This window comes from Papio anubis, chromosome 14, assembly GCF_008728515.1.
Source record: "Papio anubis isolate 15944 chromosome 14, Panubis1.0, whole genome shotgun sequence".
In the NCBI taxonomy this organism is placed as follows: Eukaryota; Metazoa; Chordata; class Mammalia; order Primates; family Cercopithecidae; genus Papio; species Papio anubis.
In genome coordinates this window covers 18,726,178-18,744,725 of record NC_044989.1, presented here as the reverse complement: position 1 = coordinate 18,744,725, position 18,548 = coordinate 18,726,178, and positions in this window count along the sequence as shown.

Here is an 18,548-nt window from a genome sequence, read left to right as displayed (position 1 = left end):
CACTTTGAGACTATCTTCTATGAAAATAGGAGCATCATATTTAAGGATGTTAATGGAAGCATTATTTTTAATAGCAACATATTGGAAATATGAACACTCATCAGTAGTTATGCTTTCAAGAATCATGTAATATCCATCATATAGAACATTATGCAGCTATCTAAAAAAAATGAGTTGGACCCTGTCATCCTAAATGGATGCCTGTAATGCTTAATGAAAGAAGCAAGTTATCTAGTATTTTCATTATTTTTGTAAAAATGAAACACAGCGTAATGACTACACCAAATGCTTTTATCTGTGAATGTATGGTCTAGCTGTGTTCTTTCTCAGCCACAGGGAACGGTGAGCATTGACCCTACCAGACTATTGATATTCGTTGCCTTAAATCTGTAAGAAAAGTGAAATGGGAAGAGAGGGAAGTTATCTCCTTTTTTGCTATATCTTGCTTTCTTCTACCAGCTGTAATGGGCTTGTGTTATTTTGCTGTACAAAGAAATAAACAGAGAATGTAAAAGAACAGTATCTTTGGTTGGCTGATGTCTTTTCCCAATTATTTATGTACTTGTTTTTGTTTTGCACTTCTTACTGCATTTAGATGTATTTTCAAAATGGAGCAGAGATAAATGTAAATTCTTTTTTTTTATTTGAACCAGAAGCCTAGCTTTTGTTTTATATAATCACTCTGGTCAAACTTCTATTATTTCCCACTTGGTGGGACAGAGCTCTATGAATAAAATTAGCCCCACGTGGAGAAAGAAAGGGTGTTCTCAGAGCTGGGCTGGCCTGGCAGTAACTGAGAGAGGTTTGGGGAAATGCGACTGCACCAGGCAAAGACCTTTCAAGGACAATCAAAATTGAAAGCTCAGGCAGACAAACCCTGTGTGGTTTTCCCAAACGTACTTGGAAAAGGAGAGGGGTCTTCCAGCCCAGGTCCTGGGCATGGCTTCTGTCTCACTCTGCAAGAGACACAAAAATTTCCCCACAAGTTGAGAGGACCTCAAGGCCTTTTCCCAGTATATGAAGTGTGATGGAGAGAAAATATTATTTTGGAACAAAGCCTTGGCATGTGTTGTTGGAAGAGCTTCTGTAGCATGAGAAATAACCTTCCTCTCTAAACATGTGAAATACTTCTCCAATAAAATCATTCAAGCCTAGAGTTTGTTGTTATTGTTTGTTTTTCTGTTTTGGGGTAAACACTTTTTCCTTGATTGTTTTTTATTTAGGCTTTACATTCCAAGTTGAGTTTGTTTGCTAACAAAAAGAGTTTTCAGTTCACTTCATCAGTATTTCATATTTATTAGAAAAAAATAATATTCTTTGCAACATAGTGTTTTGTTTTCCCTTTTTAGTTGTAATTCTGTCATATTTGCCTAGTTTTCAAAAAGTTTATATATAATTTGTTGGTTATTTACAAAGTGTCGTCTATTGTATTATTAGTTCTACTCTTTATTTCTAATTTATACACTGTTATGGTTAACTTAATTATTTTCTTTGTCCTACTATCCTTAGTAGTAGGTAGATAGTCTTTCATTGTTTTTAAATATTCCAATTTATTTATTTTTGACCATGAATGCATTAAATGCTACATATTGACCATTGATATAATTTTGACTACTTAGTATTGGGAGAGTCATTTTCTTATTTTTTTCTCACTTTTATGATTAGTGTCTCAGTGCTTCCTTGGGGGCTCAATTTGTTACTTGATGAAATATAAACTGTAGTAGACGTGTCTTTCAGTCATGGTCTATGGGCAGTACCCTGAAAATGTCTTTATTTTGCTTCCATTCTTGAATAATGGTTTAACTGGTATAGAGTTCCATGTTAAGATATATTTCCTCAGCACTTTGAGGTAATTTTTTCATTGTCCTTTGAAATCCCTTGCTGCTGATGTGAAGTCTGCTAGTCTGCTGTTGGTTGGATTGTTATCGTTTGTAAGCAATCTCTTTTACTACCCTTTTAAACAGTTTTCTTTATTTCTTTTTCTTTTCAGAGATAAGGTCTGGCTCTGTAGCCATAGCTCACTGCAGCCTCAAATTCCTGTGCTCAACTAATCTTCCCACCTCAGCTTCCCAAGTAGATGGGACTACAGGTATGTGCCACAAGCCCAGCTCCTTTCTCAAGCTTTAAAACAACAACAAAAACAAACAAACAAACAAAGGAAAAACCTTTGCATTGTGTAATTTAGATTTATTTTGTAACCATGTTGGGAGTAAGTATAATTTTTATTCTGAGGACTCCTCTCTTTCTTTAAATCGAGGGAAAATAAAAACCAAAATAATAATAACAAAATATTTTATAATGAGTAACAAATAATAAACCATGATAAAATAGCAACAAAAAACTAGTAAATAATAAATAGATGACTTCCAAAATTCTGTGTCTGAATTTAATTGAAAAAAATCTCTTGGATTAAAGCAGAAATCATAAAGAAAATCATTTAAATGAAAACATAGGTATGAAAATTACATCCAACATTTTTTGCTTTATCTCATTTTTTAATTCTCTGTTTCTTGAATAGTCAGATATATATTGGCATTTGCCTTTATATTATCCAATATCTTTACATTTTTTCCTTTTAACTCTCTCTGCCTCATTCTGAGAAATTTCCTCATGTTTAGATTGCATTTTTAAATTCAAGTTTCATACTCAAATGCAGTATCAAATTCCTCCCTCCCTCCCTTCTTTCTTTCCTTTCTCTCTCTCTTTCTTTTCTTTCTTTCTTTTCTTTCTCTTTCTTTCTTTCTTTCTTTCTTTCTTTCTTTCTTTCTTTCTTTCTTTCTTTCTTTCTCTCTCTCTCTCTCTCTCTTTCTTTCTTTCTTTCCTCTTTCTTTCTTTTCTGTTTCTTTCTTTCTTTCCCCTTCCTTCCTTCCTTCCTTCCTTCCTTCCTTCCTTCCTTCCTTCCTTCCTTCCTTCCTTCCTTCCTTCCTTCCTTCCTTCCCTTCCTTCCTTCCTTCCCTTCCTTCCTTCCTTCCTTCCCTTCCCTCCCTTCCTTCCTTCTCTCTCTCTCTTTCCTTCAAAACAAAGTCTTGGTCTGTTGCCAGGCTGGAGTGCAGTGGCGTGATCTCGGCTCCCTGCAACCTCTGCCTCCTGGGTTCAAGCAATTCTCCTGCCTCAGCCTCCCAAGTAGCTGGGACTACAGGTGTCCACCACAATGCCTGGCTAATTTTTGTAGTTTTAGTAGAGATGAGTTTCACCACGTTGGCCAGGATGGTCTCGATTTCCTGACCTCGTGATCCGCCCGCCTCGGCCTCCTGAAGTGCTGGGATTATAGGTGTGAACCACCACACTCGGCCAATCCCTCTCTTTTTTGTAGTATACAGGCTAACATGTCAATTGAGTCTTTTTAAAAATCTTAGTGACTCACTAGAATTTTCAAGTCTAGAAATCAATGCCACTTAATGCACATTGCTGTTAACTGTGTGAGCTTGGGTTAATCTCTTTTTCAGTTTTCTCATTTGTAAAATGGAGATAATACTAGTTTCTTCCTTAAGGAGTTGTTGCCATGATCAAATAGTTAATATATGTAAACTGTCTTTGAGATGCTTTAAGTAGGATAAATTATATATTTTTTACATTGCATAGAAACGAAAAGTTGAGTCGGTATATTTTGGGGGCTTACACTCTTTCCCCTCCACCTCTTCAGAGACCTTCTCATTATTTCCTGTAAGTTTTACAAAAGGATGATCTTAATTCTTTACCAGGAAAAAAAAAAAAAAAAAGCCATTTTTTTGTTTATTTACCTTTTTTCAATGTTTACAGAATATTTTATTCTTAAAAAATTATGTCTAGGTAAGTATTTCATTTAATGAGTTTTCCTTATTAATATCTCCCAATGTGTCTTGTCTTAATATCCTTTTCAAACAAGGAAAATTTATTTTTGCTATACATCTAATTGTTGTTTCGCTATATCTTCTTCTTAATTTCTGTAAGCCTGTTTCTTCATCTATAAAATAGAGAAAAATGCTATCTACCTCGCAGCATTGTCCTGAAAATTACTCATGATAAAGTATCGAAGGAGTCCAGTCCTGGGTGGCATTAACAATCATATGCCTCCTTAATAACATGACCGAAAGGCATGGCACCACGTTCTTAAAGGGGTCTTGCTGTCTGTATTTCAAATATTTTCTTCTTCTAAACTTTCTCACATTTTGAGTTCTTAAACAACAGAAAAAAACTGAGCAGAGAAACTGGCACGTTGTTGACACTCAGTAAATGGTAGTTCTCCTAGTCCTTATTTTTATGAACTGGAATTCATACATTGTCTTTTTAGTATTCTTTCTATGTATCTGTCATCATTCTTACTATTTACATTTCTTTTTCTTCCTCTCCATATGATGCTGCTTTTCAGTTTTGTCTTTTATATCATTAATTCATCTCTGCTCACACTGCAGGGGTTGGGGGTCGTTTGCTTGTTTTTGTTTTTAGTTTTGTTATCACATTAGAAAACCTTGGGCAGTCTCTTCTCTTTGCCTTCTGTCATGGCATGCTCTTCCTGTCAGAGTGGCACGCATTTGGCTTCAAAAGCAATGTCCTTGTGCACCTTTCAAAGCACACAAAAAAAGAGTTTCTGAACGTTATGCTTCTTTGAAGGATTTTGTTTCTAAAGGATGAAATTGCTCCTTATCAGTATGAAATGTTCTTTTATATCTTCAAATTAATGACCTCTCTCTTTTACACTTGGGCCTCTCTAATCAATAGCTCTTATTTTAATATCATGTATTAAGGATTGCTTCCCATAGCACAGTCAACTTACCAGAGAGAGTTGAGTATAGAACTCTTTGAAAAGGCAGCTGAAAATTTGGTTTTGGAGTTTACTTTTTCAATGTTTTTGTGACTTTCTGATAGAAGAAATTTAAACTATCATGATATAAATTATCATAAAGGGTAGTTTAGGTATAATTTCTATGTGACATCGATTCTGTGATAATTGTTTTTTGGCCGATTTATGTCAAGGGATACTCTGTTATCAGCAGAGATTTTCTCTTTTGGAGTAAAATCATACTTAAAGGCAATAGTCTATCCAAGCCTAAAACCTATTCAAAGGAAACTAGACTCAAGAAAATTGCCTGCGTTTTCTATGCACTATCCTTGGTATGCTATTATTCAAATTACCTGTATACCCTTATGAGGACACAGCACACAGAATAAGCGTACACTGTTTTCTCAAAGTTGTAATGACAAGCCTTAGGAGCTATCTTATAAACTAAATCTATATGATAAACCTTTGGTTATCTTCCTATTAGTTATTGATTCCACTAATGGAAAAGAAATTGATAATTTCTTTCTTTGGGTATTGAAATGAAATTCCTGAGTTCTGAAGTTGTTTTCTTTTAATTGGGAATGCAATGAACTCAAAAATGCTCCTGAGAAGAGTGAGACTCCTTGAGTGTCTGACTTGAAGAAGGCTCTACAAGTCAAACAAACCTTACTTAAGTCAAAAGGCTGTGGGCTTGTCCTGCCTGTGTGGTCCATTGTACTTTATGTTATAGAAGTGGAAAAGTTGATATAAAAATATTTTTTAAAAGAGACCATTTTCTATATGGGTTAATTCAACTTTTGTGTCATCAATGAGCCCTGGGGCAGAAACTCATACCTGTGACGCATCTAGCATCACAACAGGTTTTGCACAGATGGAAAGAGTGTAGCATCAGCACTGATCATGGCGAGAATGGACAATGATGAGTGAAGTGAGCTCCAAGGTTTTAATCTGGTAAGAAAAACATTATTAAACATTTACTTGGTGCCTACTTTTGTGTGAGGTACTTGCATAGATGTTAATCCACTTTGTCATTATGTGGGCATCATGCCTGACAGGTATTGTTCATCTCTTATAAGTCAGGGAACTGAGGATCTTTGGTTCAATAGAAAGCCAACTGGACTGAAGTTAGAAGTGACCAGATCTTTCACTTAATGGTGGAATGGCCTTGGGGAGGTTGCTTATTCTTGGTCATCATTGTGGACTTGGCCCTTATGATGCTGAAGGCCCTTCCAGCTCTGACACCAGTGGTTCTAGTTTATTCCACTACTTGCTAGTGTATTCCACACACAGGCCAAAGACATTGCTGGCAGACATTGTGTTTTCCTTCACATTTATGTGATTGTGGTTTACAAATAAACTCATTCTTTGTGTATGCCAACTACTCTCTTCAAAATAGACCAGAGCCCAATGCCCCACCAGGAGCTGGCTCAGAAAAAGCTCCAGAGGCTACTCATGGCTGGCTTGGAAACCCGTTCTCTGAAAGAAGCCAAAGAAAAATGCCAATTTGCTCTGCAGGGGAGAAGAGGCCTCATATAGGGTGGGACACAGGCATTCTGTGCTACTCATTCTTTAAGACCAAATGTAATGATCAACATGCTATTTTTGGTGCCAGCCATGGCCACTGGAGTTACTACTCATTAATACTATGCAAACTTCAGCTCTATGATGCAGAAGATAAAGGCAGCCAATAGAGCCACAAGTGCTGACTGTGTGACTCAGGCTACAGAAGGAACTTCTGTAGGAAGGACCAGCTGCTCCCTTCATAGAGACACTTGCACAACCAGGACTTTGTATCATTCTCACTATTCACGTAAGACAATTTATCTCATTTACAAACAGAGCAAAGCTTCTAAAACAGCAATCTTAGCAGCTATCAGTGCCCTGAGGACTATTTTATGAAAATAGTGAGGCCTATCTATATATTTATACTTTACACATTAAATTTACTGACATGTAAGCTCTTGTAGAACACATTTGTATGACAGATCCAAAGAGATACATAAAGTATCTGATGAGCCTATTTACTTACTTTAATAAATGAAACGAAACACAAAATGCTTCAAAGACTTTAAAAAATATGAAAATCCCATCATTTCTAGCACCTCAGCAGATAAAATCAGGTGGCTAAACTGGATTTCTCAGCCAATTACTCTTATGTAATGGAGTTTCGGATAGCCTTTCTCTGGAGAGTCATATAAGAACAATATGCAATATCTGCATTTGCAGACTGCCTTTATTTTTCTTTTTTTGAGACAGAGTCTCACTCTGTTGCCCAAGCTGGAGTGCAGTAGCATGACCTCTGCTCAGTGCAACCTCCACCTCCCGGGTTCAAGCCATTCTCCTGCCTCAGCCTCCCAAGTAGCTGGGATTACAGGCACCTGCCACCACGCCTGGCTAATTTTCATATTTTTAGTAGAGATGAGGTTTCGCCATGTTGGCCAGGCTGGTCTCGAACACCTGACCTTAGTTGATCTGCCTGCCTCGGCCTCCCAAAGTACTGGGATTACAGGTGAAAGCCACCACGCCTGGCCTGCAGCCTGCCTTCTGACTGGGAGTAAGTTTGCAGGGCCCTAGCAAAACATTCTTATAGGGACAACAAAAGTGGAAACATACGCCTTAGAGGCTTTAGAGTGACAGAGTGTGGTCATACTTGGTTTAGGAAATAGGATATTCTTCATGATGAACAAGCATTAACATTTCATGCACAAAAAACCGCTCAACTCTATACACCTCACCTATTACCTATTGGTATCTTCTCCTTATACAGAAATCTATGCAGGATTCCTGGTTCTACTGATCAAGTAGTCTGATGAATTCCCCAAGTGTAAATATCAACAGTTAATAAATCAATTTTCTCTTTAATGGGATAAAGGAGACACTAGTTCTGTGCAACTGGATAAAGACATTCCACTTTGCCAGAACTACCAGTTTAGTGATAAACTAGACAAAGGCATTATCTAAATCCCCTTCTTTGTGCTAGGTGCTAACTGAGACAAAGTTTACTCTAAGAGTATTTGTGTGTAAAAAAATAGGCATGGACTGTGTTGCTTTTGCAATTTAATACCCATTTTACCTCAAATTTATGGCAGAAAGAACTATAAAGTTGCAAATATAAAGCTTTCAAAAGCAAAACATATTAAATCTCCCTATCCCTCTATAAAAGTCTGGAATTCTCCTCAGGCATCCTTTAGATATGCTATCTAGATTTTAAAGTGTCCTTTCAATCCTTTTGTTAAATGCTAACCCTAACCTTCAGGCTGCCCTCACTTCCGATGTTACAGCAACTCTACACCCCTATACTGACAGAAGGATGGTGGCGTTGCCAGGTCCCTATTTCTCCCCCACCTTACCTGGACAGACATTGTTGCCTTTCAGAGCAGTCAGAGCTCATCATTGTGACCTGTTTTAATCTGACATGTGACTCTTCCACGTTTGCCAACTCCCCTACAACCTTTTCCTTCCCAGTATCTGCAGTGGCATTAACTTCCTGTTATTTCAGTAATTAAGATAGTCACTCCCAGACGAGATTACTTCACAGTATCTGCAGTCAACAAAGGCTGAAAGAGGAATTATCCTATATTCTAGAGAGGAAAATGATGCCTGGCCTTTCAGAACAGAAATGATTATGTGGGCAAAGGGAAAGATTACTAAAGTGAAAACATAACAGCGTTTGGGTCCTGATGGACCTGGTGTCAAATCCTTGCTCTACTACTTAGAAGTTGTCAGACTTTAGAGAGATTATTCAACTTTTCTGAGACTTTGTTTCCCTATAGGCAAACCAAAATAAAATGTCTCCTTGATAGGATTCTAGTGTGGAGTAGGAATTATAAGTGTCATATATCTTGCTTACTATAGGTCCTGCTGTATTCACAATCACAGTGATTATCATGGTGGTGATGGTGGAGGTGTTGGAGATGGAAGAGGTTCTGGTGGAGTTGGTAGTGAAGGCGGAAGGTGTTGGTCAAGGAGTTGCTATTGGTGGTGGTGAAAGTGGTAGAGGTGTCAGCAGTGCAGTAGTGGTTATGAGGTCTCCAAGTAACACATAGCAGAAACTCAAACTTTCAGGGAGATTTCTGAGAAGAGGCTTCAGTTAGTATGAGGTATGGGAAAATAGATTTTCCTTAATTTTCTAGGTAAGGAAACCTTGAACAGTAGTGCAAAGTTAGCATGTAGAGTGAAAAATGAATTCCGTTTTGGATGTAGGAGATTTCACTGTGCACATAATCATATGATATTAGGAAAATGAAAGAAAAAATTTTCAAAGATGAAAAAACCCATCCATCTTGAATGCTAAGTTTATGTCACCTAATAGTGGTAGGAATACAGGGAAAGAATTAGAGTGACATGTACCACACACACACCTAAATATACGCACACAACTACACACACTCACTTACCTTCTTTTGTTCAATTAACATTAGGAAAGAAGTATTAATACCATTTTATGGATAAGAAAGCTGAGGCTCAGAGAAGGCAGGGGGCACTGTAGGAGGCTTACAGGCTTTGGCATGTGACAGATATTGCACTAATCCTTTGTTTTCTATGTATCAGTTGTTTGAGTTTATCTCTCACTCTCCTCAAACTGCAATTTCTTCATCTTTGATAATGATGCCAATAATTGTCTTGCAGAAATGTTATGAGGAATAAACAAGGTATGTTTTTGGTCTACATCATTGGCAATATCATACAAAGAATCTCACACAATACTTGTTATTTTGTTTAACAAAACACAATATAGAAAGTGTTTAACAAAAATCCTGCTTTCCATTATTCATTCATTCACATTTTAATTTATTCTTCCATCCATCCATCTATCCATATATATATAACAAGGTGAGGTCTCAGTCTGTTGCCCAGGCTAATTTTGAACTCCTGGGCTAAAGCTATCCTCCCAATGTGCTAGGATTACAGGCATGAGCCACTGCTCCTGCCCTGGCCCCATCTATCCTGTAATCCATCCAGTTCAGCTATACTATATGAAAATTCAAGATCAGTTTTAGACCACGCAAAAGCTCCAAAAATTGTATCAGTTGGAAATTTTCAATTTCAAGAATTATAAAACCTGGCCCAAATCTACAAAGGAATTTTTTTGCTTAATGTAACTGAAACATCCAACTGTAAGTCTAGCTTTAGGCAAGGCTGGACCATGGGTTCAACTGATGTCTCTGTGACTCAGTTTCTTTCGCCCCCATCTAACATAAGACCCTGTAAGCTGGCTTCTCTCTTGGTCAGACTCTCTTTTAATGATTACAAGATCAGTAGTTTCTGAACATATATACTCCCACTTTAAGTCCAGAACAAGGATAAGTTTGTTTTCACAACAATCTAAAGCCCAGGATTTGACTTCCAGGCAGGATGATGGATCCATTTCTGAACCAATCACCTGCATTAGTGAGACTGATTACTCTGTTCAGTTTCAACCAGTTTCTGATTGCCCCTGGAGTATCTGAGGCAAGTCCCCCAAACCACTTGCTCTGGAGAGGCAGGAGGATTGCTTGAGGCCAAGAGTTTGAGACCAGCAAATGAGGAATTCAGGACTCAGAGAATGGCAGTCACTGAGGATTAACGGGAAGTTTAGAGAATAAAATTAGATATTTGTGAAGACTCCTTGAAGAAAGGAAGAAGGAGAAAACTAAGGAGGAAGAGAGAGAGAAAAGAGAAAGAGACAGAGAAAGAGAGAGCAAATAACACCAGATAGTACTCTGATGACATATCTGGGTAACATAGTGAAACCTTGTCCCTGCAAAAAATTCAAAAATTAGTTGGGCACGGTAGCATGCACCTGTGGTCCTAGCTACTTGGGAGGCTGAAGAAGGAGGATCACTTGAGCCCAGGAATTTGAAGTTTCAGTGAGCAATGATTGTGCCATTGCATACCAGCCTGGGTGACAGAGCCAGACTGTCTCATAAAAAAAAAAATTGTCTTCCTTTCTGCCTGCCAAGTTGTATCAAATTTCATCATTTGAGATTCATCCATTGAGAACTATAAGCATTTTCCTGTTTAAGAGCTTCTGGTAAAATTTAAATGCCTCATGGAGTTCTGTCTTTATCTTCCCATACTGTATTGACAAATCATTCCAAAGTAGCTATAGTTAAGCAGGATAAAAATAAAAGTTACCTCAGAGGAGAGTCATAAAAGTTGCCAAGTTTGGTCCAATTTCTTTATATTGTTAACATTCAATAAGAAATAACCATTCTATCTGTCATTATCCCTATTGTTATCATACACAGAACTCATACAATTCTCAGAGAAGCTATGTTAAATAGATTTTCCCACTTCACCGCTGAGAACAGAGTTGGGGCTAAGTGAGCCTTAGGGTAACTTTCTGGTCACACGTCTAGTCGGAAGTGTACACAGGAGTTGATTCCCTCTCTGTCTGAAGTTCAGGTCTTTGTAATTTTTGCTGCCTTGCTCTTCTGATTTCCAAACTCCCCAGGCAGACCTTAACTTTCCAGGAAGAAGGCCCGCTCTGAGCAAGTGCTGAGCCAGCCACAGGGCAAGTGGCCTCTAAGTGCTTGTGATAGGAAAAGATGAAAATCACTCACATCATGGATGAATAACTTGTCTGGATCCAAATGTGGATGCCTGAGGGTTCCTGGGACTTATAAACATAGAAGCCATTCAGTTTGCCCAGGTGTCAAAGGATCCTAGAGTTACTACCAGGCATAATTGTTCCTTGTGCACCCACAAGTGCACAAAGTGAAACCTTGTCCTTGCAAAAAATTAAAAAATTAGTTGGGCAGTTGGGTCCCTGCTCCAGAACCAGTCCTGAAAGAACCTTGAAGCAACTTCCTAGGGGCTTTTGGCCAAGGCAGAAACATTGAGGGCTCCCTTCTCTGGAGTCTTGAAGTGACCCACAGATTCTTGCTCCTTTTGGCTGGGCAAGCCCATATGTTTGGCTTAGGGTGAAATGTATACCACACATCTGGCCACTGGAAAGCTGGGGAGGGCCGGTGTGGTCAGCGGGGCTGCAAGGCCATTTCAGGGCGGTTAAGCTGGAGTAACCCGAGTACGGCAGGGCCTGAGTCATCCTGGACTTGGGAAGCTCCCACTCGGGCGGAGTCTGACACCTGAGCTCATCTGTGGCTTTGCCCCGGCTGGCCCTGCCCTGCCCCGTCTTGTCCAGCACAGCTCAGCCCAGCCAGCCCAGGCTGGGCCCTGCTGGGTTCCAGCCCAAAGGAAACTGAGCCCAAACTGCAGAGCCAGGAGCTTTGAGCAAAGGCAGTGATGTCAGCAAGGGTGGGGTACGATGTGTGCACAGCCCGGGGAGGTATCTGTTTCTGGGTCCGTGTGTCCATGTATAAATCCACCATCCTTGTGTGCGCCTCCCTGTGACTGTCTATGGGGACATTCTGGGCATCTATGCATATATTTGTGTGAATGCCTGTGGGGTGTTGTTGGCTTATGTGGCTGGGCACGTTTTCCCTGGGAAATAAAAATATAGTTGCCTTTGTCACAAAATTTCGTTGTTTAAAAAGCAGCAACTGCAAAGAGGTTGAAAAAAGTCTCCCTTTTTTGTAAAGTCTCATGCCAAGGGCTGAGAGAGATTTAGGAAACTGAAAAGAATCTGCCTTTAAACTTAGGAAATGCATAGTCACCTGGGTCACACACTTTCCTAGGAAAACTGAGCTCCTGCTCCCAGGAATGTTTGTGCAGGACCTAGGACAAGATGTCAAGGAATGGTGGTCACTGTGATCGAGGTTACCTGAGACATCAGCCTGGGGCAGATTGGGATGGGGAGAAGAGAGTTGCATGGCAAGGATTTATTCTTTTCTCCAAGTATTGACTCCCTTTGATAAATACAGAAATGTTTCTTCTTCCTTTCATAACATCAAAATCCAAGATATTTTAAAAATGCATCAAAGCAGTAGGGTGAAATGTTTTTGTTGTTATTGTTGCTGTTGTTCCCCACCTCTGGCAAAGTCACATAGACTAATAACACCAAGATGGGATATCCTGGCATATGGACCTTCCAGCTCCCTTGTGGGTCTCCTCTTTCCGACGTGGTGATGCTTCCTGGTGTCTGAGAACGCTGCTCAGATTCAGTGTGGGATGGGGTCAGGCAGCCTCCCACTTGGGCTAAGCCATCACGGGCCCCTGCTCTGAAAAAGGTGGATATGACTTAAGAGAAAGCACCTCAACTGCAAATGAGGAATTCAGGACTCAGAGAATGGCAGTCACTGAGGATTAACAGGAAGTTTAGAGAATAAAATGAGATATTTGTGAAGACTCCTTGAAGAAAGGAAGAAGGAGAAAACTAGAGAGGGAGAGAGAGAAAAGAGAAAGAGATAGAGAAAAAGAGAACAAATAACACCAGATAGTACTCTGATGACACATCCGGAGACAGGACTTGGGACCTCTTTCTGTATCTCAAGTTACTCTGTAGGCTCCCTAATCAACTTGGCTTGCACAGCCTGTGGTGTCTCATCTGTCTGCTTAGCACCCAGTCCAATAGTGATAAATTCATTACCAGAGCAATAGCAGCCCCACCCCTGGTGCGCCCTCTCTTGTTCTCTGATAAACACCAAGAACAGGCAAGAGCCTATGTTCATTCTATTCACCACTCCAAAAAGACTTGAGAAATTCCCTTGAGGTCTACCTCTCAGATATTGAATGGAATTTTACCTCTGTTACACAGGGAGTTTCTGGAGAGGCACTCAAAGTGTCCCTTGTGGAACCAGACACAGAGCCTTGGATCCCAAACGTACTCAATGAATACTTAATAAATGCATGATTGCTTAAGGCATCCCACCTAGAGAACTGTCACTTTAGCCTGACAACTCTTACAGATTAAAAGTAAGGCCACAAGTAGAACCCAGGAACTACTGCCACAAGATTGACTCTGGCATTGATGGTGTTCAGCATGGCATATTTCCAATTCTAATACAACTGCTGTAAGCCCCCGGGCTGTGTATTTAGTGCATGGGCACCTGCAGAGATAGCAGGGCTCTCCTTACCCTTTTCACATACTGTGCTTAGTCATCTTCAGTGAGCATTTGACTCTTGGTTTAGCTTAAAAGATATGAAAGTAATACAACTAAGCATATGGTCCTCCCAATGACCCACACTCCATGGTGTGTAACAGTACCTTGGGCTTGGTGCAGACAGACCATTAACATTTCAGGAAGGTCGAATCACATGTGGGCTCCATCAGATTAATGAGGGAAAGTCTCCCATCTTCTGTTAGACGTGGTTTCATGACACTCACAGAAAATGCAGGAAACACCTATCACTCTGTGGCCATCTGCATAATAGAGCAACCCGACTCTCTTGACCATTTGTTGATGGGTGAGTAGAGAACAGGCTTGGTGTACTCTGGCCACCATGGTTAAAGTAGGAAACCTCCCTATACATTTAGACCAAGCTGCTGGGAACCCGATAGAACAAAATGGTGCCAAGAACTTAGCAAAGAGAGATTGCCTAAAGCTCTCCAGCTTCTTAGAAAGCAAAACCGCCTATTACCATCTATCACCATAAATGGCCTGCCTGAACTGCTGGTGCCTCAGCCTGCACCATAATATTTTATTCAACTACCAATTAATTACACACACATCCTGAAAGCAAATAATGTTAATGTAAATAATTTGGGAAGCATTGTTCCATCTGTTGAAAATGTGCAGTAGTTGCTTTGCCCCTTGTCTAAACTGGGGCGGCTACTTTCAGGCAAGTTTGGGAGGTAAATGAACTGTCTGGATGCTTTTCTTGGCAGTCTTTCTTATTAGTGGGAGGTGGCAGTAACGAGAACATGAGGAAGACGGAAAGTGTTTACTTAAAGTCATGGCCAAATGGCTAGGGAGAGTTAAGATAAATCATAAGCTGTCAATGATGACAACTTCAGACTGCTACTAGTTCACTCCTGTTTATGGAGTTTCAGATGCTACATTTAGAATGTTGAGGAGTTTATTAAAGTCTTATTGGTAGAAGTTGCTGATTGTTTAGATGTCAATGTTTGAGGCAAGAGGCAGCACCCACCCAGACTAGGAACAATGAGCATACAAAGCCTTTATCCAACCATTCCAGGTGACCCTTTGCTTAGTGAATGGGTAACACTGACTCAGATTTCCCTTTAGAACTCAAACTATGGGCCAGGTGCGGTGGCTCACGCCTGTAATCCCAGCACTTTGGGGGGAGGTTGAGGCAGGCAGATCACAAGGTCAGGAGATTGAGACCATCCTGGCTAACAAGGTGAAACCCCATCTCTACTAAAAATACAAAAAATTAGTCGGGCGTGGTGGCGGGCGCCTGTAGTCCCAGCTGCTCGGGAGACTGAGGCAGGAGAATGGCGTGAACCAGGGAGGCAGAGCTTGTAGTGAGCCGAGATCGTACCACTGCACTCCAGCCTGGGTGACAGAGTGAGACTCCCTCTCAAAAATAAATAAATAAAACTCAAACTATGGATCAGCTTGGGCTTTCACTATGAAAAAATATTGAAGGGCCAAAGCCAGATGGATAAAAGAGCCTGGCTCTTTGGTTTTCTAATTGCTTTTTTTTTTTTTTTTTTTTTTTTTGAGACAGAGTCTTGCTCTGTCGCCCAGGCTATAGTGCAGTGGTGCAATTTTGGCTCAATACAACCTCTGCCTCCCAGGTTCAAGCTATTCCCCTGCCTCAGCCTCCCAAGTACCTGGGACTACAGGCATGTGCCACCACATCCGGCTAATTTTTGTATTTTTAGTAGAGACGGGGTTTCACCATGTTGGCCAAGTTGGTCTCAAACTCCTGACCTCATGTGAACCATTCACCTTGGCCTCTCAAAATGCTGGGATTACAGATGTGAGCTACTGTGCCTGGCCTCTAACTGCATTTCTTACCCAAGGCAGTTTTGCTTGGGTGTTGACTCTTGAATTGCAGCTTCAAGGTTGGTGCATGTGAACAAAGGGCCAGATTCTTTTGGGGTTAGCTAGTGTCCTCTCTGAACATATACCCATTCCAAAGATTTGGCTCTTGTGAGACTTCAGTGTTTCTTTTACGAAACTGCAATGTCTTTCTCTGTTCTTTGAACTCCCTCATAGAAAGACTGTATGATCAGTGGCAAATGCAGAGAACGAGTACTTCTTTTGCACACAAGGGCAATGAAGAGCTGTAAAGGGCTCCTCCATGACTTGCCGACTCCTTTTCTGTAAATGTCTCTCAAACATGTACTAAGTGCTGGCCAGGGCCCAGAAGAGTCAAAACAATCACAGCAAAAAAAAAATGGTGAAGCTGTGATGATAGAAACTTTTATAAATTATTGAAAAAGGTGAAGGTGGGGAGAGTTCAAATCTCTGAGGAATTTGGGAAAGATGGCACTTAATTGAGATTTTGGAGGTTGGGTAGGAGTTTTCCAGATGAACAAGGGAGGTATGGTTATTCCAGACAGAGGAAATGGCATGTGAAAAGAAAACCAAAAACATGCTTTGGTTGGAGAATTGCTTAGTAACTTAATGTGGTTTGAGAGTGATTTACAATGGACAGTGGTAGAAAGCGAATATGATAATTGGTTGTAGGTTTTATAAGAATGGGAATAATGGGCAAAAGGAACAACAAAACAGTAGCATGGAAAACAAAATAACTTTACACCTCTTCCTTTTATCTGCACCTGAAGACTGCCTTTCTTTCAAACATTTTGGAAAAGACAAAATCACCCAGAATTTCAAATCGTAGATTCTTCGGAAAGAGAAGATTGATTTCTTTCTTCAGAAGGAAATCAAACTAAGATAATCTAGGGTGTTTTATCAACAGGGTTAAAATTCTGTGTTTTGAAGTAGGAGAGATGAGGTTTGACAAGAAAACAGGAGGTTTCAGACATAACCAGGAGCATGAAAAGTTAACGTAGAAAATCATAATGAAGGGGGTGAGAAGAGTTAGATGTATCTTTAGTACTCACCTCCCTCATCCCACCTGTTTTGAGTTGCACCAAATCTCCTTAAAAGACTATAGTTCTAACTGCCAGAATCTGTAAATGTGACCTCATTGGAAACAGGGTCTTTGCAGAGATCAAGTTAAGATGAGATCATTAGGGTGAGTCCTAATCCAGTACGAATGTGTCCTAAGGAAAGGAAAAATTTGGACACAGAGACACACCCACACAGGGAGAATGCCATGTGAAAATGAAGGCAGAAATTGTGGTGATACTTCTACAAACTAAGGAATGTCGAAGTTTGCCAGCAACCACCAGAAGCCAGGAAAGAGGCGCAGAACAGACCCTTCCTCACGGCCCTGAGAGGAAACCAACACGGCCGACACCTTGATTTCAGATTTGTAGCCTCCAGCAGTATGAGAAAGTGAATTTCTGTTAAGCTTCTCAGTTTGTGGCACTCAGACCCAGACAACTAATACAGCACCAGACTGTGGACTCAGCTTTGAAACAGCCTTGCTGATGGGGAGAGAATTTATGACAGACGGGAAATAAGCATTCAGGAGCCAAGAAGCATAGGGCCCTGGATGGTTCTGCGCAGCATAAGGTGACTGTGCAGACCATGGCTGTTTATGTTAGGCTAGTAAATGACTATTTGATACTATTCAAAGGAAAATTGATTTTGTGACGATGAACCTGAAACGGTTTTAGATGGATGAGTACTGTAGAGTTCAAATAAGTGTTTCATCAGGGATGAAAATAAGTTCTTTTTTGACTGAAAAGATATATATAATTTTTAATACACACATGTTTATTTTAATATAGCTATCCAAGGAAATACATGGCATAGAATTTTAAGGTATGTGCCTCAAAAGAGAAGGAATGATTATCCACTTTTTTCTCTAAAAGTTTAGTCACCAATATTAACATTGAAGAGACTCTGTAGAGGGTTTTAAACAGATATGTTTATAAGTCACAGGGCATCAGCCTTATAAAACATAGCCAAGAAACAAGGCAATGTTTCAATATCCATGTTAAAGCATGAACCCCGTCTGGCCATCTGCCGGAAGTGCTCTCTCTCGCCTCAAAATATCTGCAGGCATTTCTCAGACTTTCACCTTTTCTTCAACAATCCACTTGCCTCTGCTCTGACCCTTCTCTGTGCTGATATGTTCTTAGTATCTTTCCTGTAATAACAGCTGTTGAGAGCTTTATTCTGCTGGCACTGTCGTCTCCACGCATGTCCACCTGGAATTCCCTCTTCACTCCAGACTCAGAAGAGCCAGCTCCACTGACAGCAGACTAAGATTTTAGCAAGACTTGCCAAAGGTCTCGGGGAAAGAGTAGTTCAACTCACAAATTAACGCAGGTATTCAAACCCCAATCTTGTCTTGATGGCACACCTCAGAGTCAAAGCCAGAATCCTCTTTGGTTCTGTATGGAAGCACATGTCCTCCCTCGGTTCAGTTCTAAGGTGGCCCTGAGGTTGTTTCCCCCAGGAGAAATCTCCCTCGCTGTTCACAAGTGAGTATCCCTTAGATCTCTGTGGAACAGACATGGCAATACACAAAATCAACCACATATTTAACATTTATTCTGTCATTCAGCAAATATTTATTAGATGCTGACAACAAGGAACAAGATAGACAAACTTCTGTTCCTGTGGGACTTACATTCTAGTGGGGGAAGAAAAAGCACAAGGAAACAAAGGGAAAACATTAGGGAATGTGGTTAGTGCTGCAAAGGAAATGGAAAGGTGGATACGTACAGGCACAGTAGCCTAGGATGGAACAGAAAGGGGGAAAATGAATAACATTTTCTCAATTAACAAAATGACGACATTACATGGTAGCACAAGTATCACAAGAAAGGTACTGATGGGGATGGAAAGAAGGAGAGTTCTCTCCGCTGTTTTACTGTGAAGCTGTGATTCTACCAGGCCTGCTCCCACTGGCC